Here is an 8,676-nt window from a genome sequence, read left to right as displayed (position 1 = left end):
GCCCTTAATGATACATCACTTTAAGATTTGATATCATTTAAACGGGTGAGTTATATAAAAATTCACCCCCTGTACAGTTGGCATGAGCGAGGAATTCAGCTATAAAGACCAAAACTGTTTTTGTACCAGGCTGTAAACAGGTTTATTTCTGCTGTAAAGTTGGGCATTTTAATATGGGGCCTTATGGAGATTGACTCACTTCTGTTGCCAGCCTCGAGTGGCCGTTCGAGGAACTGCCGTTCTTGGCTTCTTGGTTCTTGGTTTTCTTCCGTGTTGGCTTCATTTGCAGCCAGGGAGGTTGCAGGTTAGAAGTTAGCTTGCTATCAAGAAGCAAGAAATAAATACGTTTGTGGAGCTGTTGTAAGGCATATTTTTGTTCTTTATTTTGGTGGAGGCTAGCTGTGTCCCAGCTTTCTTTCCTCTCTACTGAACACACAGATTTATAACTGACATGGATTTATTCTCATTTTACTCCCAGCAAGACTGCAAACAAGCATGATAGCAACAATGTTGGAATATCATGGTATCAATCTGTCCTCACATCATTTTAGTACCAAATGGTGCTTCAAACAAGCTTGGAACTCCATGTTTGAGTGAGAAATTTTACTTTTTTTAAGCACATTACAGCAAACACATTGAAAAGGATTAAAAGATTTGTGTAAACTCTAATGATGACTCCCAGTTGGACTAAAACAACCAGTTCTGTTTGTGGGACCTCCCCTCAGTCAGTAATCAGAATAACAGATGCTGGAGGACAAAGGCTTTCTTTAAAGCAGTATGAAATGCTGAAGAAAGAAGGTTGACGTGTGATACATTATTGAGCAAAGTGCAAGAGATTCTTCTTAACTTTTCAGATGTAAGAGCCGTGGCTCCAGTCACCAGTCTGAATTTAAAACACTGCGGAGTCTTTTTATGTCACCCTGTCCCCTCCTTTGATGCCAACCGAGACCTATAGGCCAGTTGTGCTGATTCGCAGCACACTGGAAGAAAGAAAGACTCGCAATACTTTCTCTTGTATAATCACTTAAACAAAACGCATAGATCTGCACCAGATGGGAACAGAGATTCAGCCTCCCATCTGCCCTCGTCATTAGCCCGCTGAGCTAATTACACACTGTAGACTGCATTCAGCTTAACAGTACACAGAGGTGACACAAGAGCCTGGTAATTTTCACAAGTTCAAAGCAGTTCAAACCGACACAGCTCTCACTGTTTTCTCCTCTGGCAAATAAGCTGTGAGGAAAAAAGACACCTACAAAGGTCTCTGATATTCAGTTTATTGCTGTATTTGTTTGTTCGGAGCTTATACACAGCGATAGTAAGCATAGGAACACCGACAGGGTGGGAATTGCATAAAATCTCGACATAAACAGAGATGTGTTCTGTCTGTTTGTACTCTCAGCAAGTGAGTCTATGCAACACACAAAGTATGATATAATAATAATATACAAAATGAGATACAGCCTGGAATGCACAGTAATCTCTCCCACATTCTTCTCTGAGTTTTACCATTTACTTAACACTTTCCTTTCAGTCATTATAGAAGTAATACACCTTACCTTGATATTTTATAGTATTTCATTTAGAACTGGCACCCTCAACCAAACCTATCAAGACAGTCTTGATCATAAATTTACCAATCTGTACTTTTAAAGAAATAGACTCCTTTAGCTGTCATTTCAATCAAAATCTTCTTAGTTTTTTTTTTTTTATATGGGTGAGATGGGTGAAGCTACAGTTAACTGTTGCTTACAGTAATACAAATATTACTTATTCTAATGCATTTGTAATGAATGCTTGTGGCACTGCGGTGGTGTTTTGTTTAATAGCTGTATAATGATTGCATTATGTTCTAGAAAGCCTGGAAGGCAACTAAACTGTAGCTGTTGGTTGATGAGGTCTGTCCGTACATCACAATCTATATCATGCAAAGAAAATTACACTCACGAAATCTGGCACAAAAATGCAGCTTCAGTTTGAATGTAATAACTTTAAGACAACGACTGTGCTCTTCAGCTCTGTCTAAAGTTGAAATGGTCCGAAACCTTGTTGCAGTGATGTTTGCGATATCTTGAGGTCAGAGGTCAAGGGATCCCTTTGAAAATGGTGGCAGCAGCTTTTCTTTCACCAGAATTTAGCCCCTTTGCCGACATGCTAGCACGATATGGTCTGTGCCAAGTTCAAATAAGGTCCGTATCACTTCAAAGACCTTGCTGCACTATAAGGATGTTTGCTCCTACACTGTGTTTCTCTTTCAGCTACGCTTCCAGCATCCTTGTAATTACTGCTCATTAAAAATACAGCAGTTATAGCTGGAGTACCCAAAGTGCCTGCAGCCACAATCACAAAACACAGCGTCGTGATGGATATCCTGTCAGTGGCGGACTGGCATTTGTTCTCAATCAGAAGAGCAATGACAGACTAAGCTTAAATTAAAGCAATGGAGACTGCAAAACAGCCACAGTGTGCTAACAGAACGAGGGTATGGGTTCTTGGTTTCTTTGTGTGCTGCTGCCGGGACTGTTGGAGCAGTGAGATTTACGATGCAGGTGTATTATGTTAGCACACCACGGAGGCATCGGATTTGTTTAAATCCCTTACTCTTCTGTCTCTGGAAAAAGTCACGATTAAACGCAGTGAGGAGATGAAGGAAGTGAGTCAGAGAAGTGAACTTATGACAGGCAGTTGAAAAGTTCAGATGTCGGTGCAGAAGGCGAACAAGCATCAGATGTATTTAGCATTCAACAACAACATGAGCTGTCAGTTCCTCATGGGAGGCGTATTTGTAAAGTCCTCGCTTAAGCAACTGTTTTATCTTTGAGGTGCTCACATTTTATGATTCAGTACAGAATCAAGTTCATTGCACAAATATGCTCATAGGTACAAGAAATGGACTTCACACCAGCTCTTCACTCCATCCAAAACAAACAGCTAAATAAAAGATAGAAAAACAGGCATACAGATACAGTAATATACAACAAGTAGGTTTAGAATAGAGGGCTGGATTTATACTCTATAGAAACAAAATGCATTATCACCAGAAAAAATTGGGGCTTTTAGACCCCCATGTTTTGTCTCTAAAGAGTTCCATTATATCTTCTTTCTACAGTAATTAACTCAGGCTGTTTTTGTCAAATAATTTAACTAATTATGTAATCATGTTTACATCATTTCTTTCACTTTGTGATATTATAACATGCAGGTTTGCAGAGAAAAGATAGAAAAAGAAAAAGATTTTAAAAAATACACTGTATGACCCAACATCGGAAACTTACTAATCACACACACCCTTTCCACCAACATGAACCTAATGCTGTAGTAACTGGGCTGGTGCAAAGAACCGGTTCAAGATTTGACTCTGAACCAGCCGGCTCTGAACTGCTTTGTTGGAAAAGGGGTATCTCCACATATCGGCCTCCCTAATACACACAAATATAAATCCACTTTTGCTGAGACTCGGTGAAGCTTTAACACAACCTCAACCTCAAGTTTCTGGTGCTTTATACGTCTCCTAGTGCAGGTACAGTAGTGGAACAAAGAATCCCCTGCCTTTCAAAAGCCAGAGGCTGATGGGAGCTCGTTCGAACTGAAATGACAGAAAGGGAGCAGTCAGATACACAAACGCAGAGAATAGAAGATAGGCAGAGAAAGAGCTTTTCACCAGCGCTCCTTAATAAATGGAGGAGGCAGATCAAGGCTGGCTCTGCTATCTTGATGAACATGCACTGTAGCGAGCCTGCCAGGGACAATAACATGGTATCTCTCGCCTCTCAAGAGCGAGCGAGATAGAAAGATCAGTGTGAGATAGTTACCAATAAGTCATGTTTTGTTCCCTGCTTCTCATTTCCATCTTAGTGCTCCTGTACTGTGTTTTGCCGATGGTTGTTTCGAGGTAACTAGCTGCTGTATGTTGTGTGCTGAGTCAGGGAAGGTTCAAGCATAAACCTATACAAGCTTCCCAAACTGTTCATAAGTGTTATTCAAAGGTCTGAAATGAATGAATACAAGAGGAGGTTGTGCTGGTTGTAAAAAACCCTTTTGACACATGGAACCTGCCATATTGTTGGGTGTTAATCTCTATGTACAGCAATGGCTCTTTGTGTAAGTATTTTACCCATGATACAACCTTTACAGTTACAATGAGGCTTTTTTTATTCCATAGGGAAGGCTTCCCTTGTAGCATTCACCTTATTTCTTTTCTCATCTGTCTCAATGTACTGACAGAGATCTATGTTAGGAATTTCTGTTGACTACACTCAGCCCAACTCATGTCCAGTTGCTATTTTGCTTCCATGATTTTACCAATTTATATCCCCTCCAGACATGTTAGATGTAATGTAATAATACAAATAGTCTGCATAAAGTCTGATTCCACCCAAGAAGTATAATTTCACATTAAAATCCTAAAAATATATATCTACTTTCTTCATGACACTTGTATAAGCCTCAAACTGGACCAGGACCCAAAATATCAATGTTTGGTCTTCAAGATGAAATGTAACTTAAGACACACAGAAACAGGCTTAAACGCAGTGAAATTAAAAGTAACTACCACAATAGTCCAGCCATAGACTAAAGTTCTGGAGAGAGAAAAAAAAACAAACAAACACAATTCAGATTTTTATTCACAAAAATATTTAATCAGATTCCAAAAATTACCAGGTTGAGGCTGCTATATATCTTATTTGAAGTGCTGGAACAGAGCGTCCACAGTGTGTGTGGGTGTGGGAGAGGTACAAAGTATGCAGGAGGTCGGATACTTTTCATTTCAGCTTGAACTCCGCGTCATTGTTGCAATCCTGTGTTCCCTTATGAAGTCTTTCCTTTAAGATTAACAGGGAAGAATTCACTGGAGCTCTGAGCAGAGGAATAAACAGTACACTGTTCGCCACCTGTTGAAAAACTGCCTGATTGTGAGAGAGAATCAGGATAAGGATATGTACTGAGACCAGATATTATCATTGATTTATTAGGCTACCACACCCTCACCCCCTTATCATTTATTAGAATTACAGAGATATATTCTGTTTATATAAGGAGGTTTAATCATTAATAATACATCATATTTTATATCCTTTTAATGTAAACGCTTAAATAACTGTGTTATTTTAGTATATAATGAGTTAAAGTACCTCAAAACTGTGCTTAAGTACTATAAAGGTACTCAGTTACTTTCCATCACGGATGTTTTGTAATTTGGTCTCAGCTTGTGTAAAATGAAGCCAACACAGATGGATGAGCGCCCTCTACTGGCCGAAGTGCCACAGTTACACAAAGCTTCATTAACAACAACTGATGTATAAAGGAAGATAGTGCAAAGTTCACATTACAACAGGTTATTTATTATCAGCTTTCTCAGTACTCAGTGTATAATTCAGTGTGCATCAAGTACTCAGTGACCCTGCAGATCCTGTGTGTAAAGTTTCTTTTTAACACTGACACACACACTGAACTTAATGGTTCTTACAATAAATGGTGACATCCATTGCATTAGGAAGTTGAAACAAACATCCCCTGTCCTCCGTATCCTGATATCTGTAAACACCCAGTGACTCCAGGAAACAACACTGAGGATGTGACCAAGGCTGTGCATCAGTAGATGTATTAACTATCTATAATTTGGCTTTTGTCTCTGTAGTATCACCGCTCAGATGAGTTCTGAAAAACTCCTGGATCTTCTTCCACAGGTGGACTTCAGCTGCAGCGTGGGACCTTGGCTCACCCCCCCACAGGACTGGTTTACCCACAACCCCGTGAAAACTGGAGGCGCAGTAAGGTCCATAAGGCGGCTCCAGATAATGTCCAGCTCCAGGGTAACACACGCTCTCAAAGTTCTCCTTCCCATGTTGCTTCAGTCTCTCCACCATCACGTCTATGTAAGCCTTGCTGTCCCAGTTGAGGTCGTCCTCTGAGGCAACAAAGAGGAACTGTCCCTTAGCCTGTTCAATGGGGACCAGAGTGGCCTTGTTCTCCTCTGCCAGGGGATTATGCACCGCAGACTTGCCCACCCAGGCCCCTGACTCAGTCTGAACCATCTTGCTGGAGTCAAACATTAACGGAGGGAGGATTTGGCTCTTCTTATAGTAGAGAGGGAATATTACATTGGCACAGCAGCCATTGATCCACACTGTGGCCTCAACACCTGGCAGGTAGGAGGCCACTGAGAGAGCAAGATCTCCGCTTTTGGAAATGGATATTACACCAACTCCTTTACTGCCCACCTGTGGGAAAACATACAGATTAAAAGCAACAAAATCTGACTATTCTTTGTGATGGCTCTTAGATGAACATAAATGGAACTACATATTTCAGCCACTATGTAGAGAACAATACAAATGTAATGATTTTTTAACTTTAGCACCCCGAGTGATGGTATGAAAAATGTAGCAGGCACAAAAACTCTGAGTCTCAGAGGTTTGACTCGCCTTATCTTGTCTTTTTAAAAACTCTATCGCTTCCTCGAAGTAATCCAGATGGATCTCTGTGATGTTCTTCGGCATGTCATCGTGGCCGTACAGCGCGACAGTCAGAACCACAAAACCTCGACTGGCCAGCAGAGAGGCCCTTTTCTCCGACAACCCTCCACCAAAAGTGTACAGGTCCAACACAGCGGGGAACGGACCTCCTCCTGGACGCACAAGGACACAAAATGACAAATTTTTATGGCGTCAAACTGATGGAAATGTTAGTAAAAGCAGCATATAACTACTACAAACACAGGCAGTACTTATTAGTAGGATCAATTCACTGTTGTTTTAGTCTCTTCAGGGGATATGTTGATAATATATTGCAAGATAAAAACATTTTAACTGAAGGATTTAAAGCAGGACCAAGACATAGACCAACCTGGCGGAGTAAACAGGACCCCACGAATGTTCCCCTCTTTGACGGGGACCCTGGTGACCCTGTCTCCAATCAGAAACCTCTCATTGGTCGCCTCTGCCAGCACTCTGCCCTCCTCCTCCTCCTCCTCCTCCTCCTCCTCTCCTCATGCACAGAGAACTTCACCACGTGGGGGTTTAGTGAATTTGTCTTTATAAACCTTTTGTGCAAGGTGTCTGCCCTCATCGACCACAGCAGACCCATGGGTTCCACCCCGACGTAGCTGCCGCTGAGAGAGGGGTCTCTCCCAAGGTCGATCTCCCCGCTGCCATCGGCCCTGTACGTGGCCTTAGAGCTGAACACCACTCCCTTCTCGTCGGTCGCTCTGGCTCTCATGGTGACCACCTGTCTCGACCTCAGCCCGGCGACCTTCACCTGAACAGGCTCATCGAACAGGCACCTGGCGCCCGGCAGCAGCCTCAGTCTGACCTGGGAGGACATCGCTCCTGGAACTGAAGATCCTTTTTTCGGCAAGTTTCGATTTTACTCTGTGAGAAAGTAAAATAAATAATCTTACTGAGTAAGAAAAAGAAGTTTGTCCCAGAAAATGTCCATGTGTTAAATGCATCTAGATGTGGGAATATTCATTACATTTTTAACTTTTCTTGTATTGCCTGCCTGTAAATCTGGAAATCTTTTGTCCTTGTTGTACTTTTACGACCCTGTAAAGGTACTATACACATAAAGTTGCCTTGTTTGTGTATGTTCACTAATCTGTGTGGCACAAATTTATATTACATACAATTTAATGTGTTAAATCTGACAGCATTTGATGCCAAACTGGGGTTGGCCAGGCATTTTTAAGATCTAGATCCGGCCCCTGTTGGAGGGTCCCAAACATTGCACATGTACAGTTATATGACACTCATATTTAACTTTATTATATATAGTTTTTATATTCTAGATTTTCTCTTTTATTATATTTGCTCTTTGTACTACATGTCCCCTGCGCTGCTCTGCCAAACTTGAATTTCCCTTTGCGGGGGATCAATAAAGGAACATCTTATCTTGTATCTGAATGAAAATGGATTTTATGGGTAATGGTGTGCAGAGTGTGTTTGAATATCTTTACATACTGGGATCCCTAAACAATAGTGGAATTGCTTAAACTGGTAATGCGTGGAAAGCTGAGCCCCATACTTCATGCCACTCCTGCATAAGTCAGTGACCCACTTGTGTCAAACCCAGTCCAAAAAGTCTGACCTCGCCCCTGCCCTGACCTCTAGTTTGTTAAACCACTGACCTAGATTAATAACATTATATAAAGTAACATTATCTGCATTGGCTTGCACCTTTAATGACAGACTACAGCTGTAGCGACCCATAAAAAGTTGAACTTCTGCACAATAAAGTTTAAACTCGATATGAAACTAATTCAAATCCCTCCAAAATAAAAGCTCAAGGCACCAACGTTAAAGGGTGACTCCTGTAAACACCTGTAATTTCTCAGTTTCAGTGTATGCTTCATAAAGTGCTCTGTGTGTGTGTGTGTGTGTGTGTGTGTGTGTGTGTGAGGTATAGAGTTACCGGTGATGTTGACCCGCAGGAAGCAGTTGACAGACGTTAACCTCGCGGTGATGGTTTGTTTATTTCACCTCCCTGTAAAAGTTAAAGACAACAACAACAAAGTGGCGTAAACCTCTTTCTGTTCCTCACGTCAGATAATCCAACCGTAACAGGAAGCGATGGATTTTTCACAATAAAAGTCTCACAACGGTAGAAAACTTTATTTGTGAAGGCACAGACAGGAAGTGTGATTTTTTTTTTTTAAACTTTATTTAACTTTTCAAAAAT

General features: G+C 41.2%; 1 pseudogene; it reads right to left on the bottom strand.

The window, feature by feature from the left end:
- Positions 1–4,607: 4,607 nt before the first annotated feature.
- On the bottom strand, positions 4,608–8,582 carry LOC127369535 (acyl-coenzyme A thioesterase 1-like; annotated as a pseudogene).
- Positions 8,583–8,676: the final 94 nt, after the last annotated feature.

The sequence above is a fragment of the Dicentrarchus labrax genome, unplaced genomic scaffold, assembly GCF_905237075.1.
Source record: "Dicentrarchus labrax unplaced genomic scaffold, dlabrax2021, whole genome shotgun sequence".
Taxonomy (NCBI): domain Eukaryota; kingdom Metazoa; phylum Chordata; class Actinopteri; family Moronidae; genus Dicentrarchus; species Dicentrarchus labrax.
The sequence above is the reverse complement of the archived record's forward strand: the minus strand, read 5'-3'. Positions and strand labels throughout refer to the sequence as shown.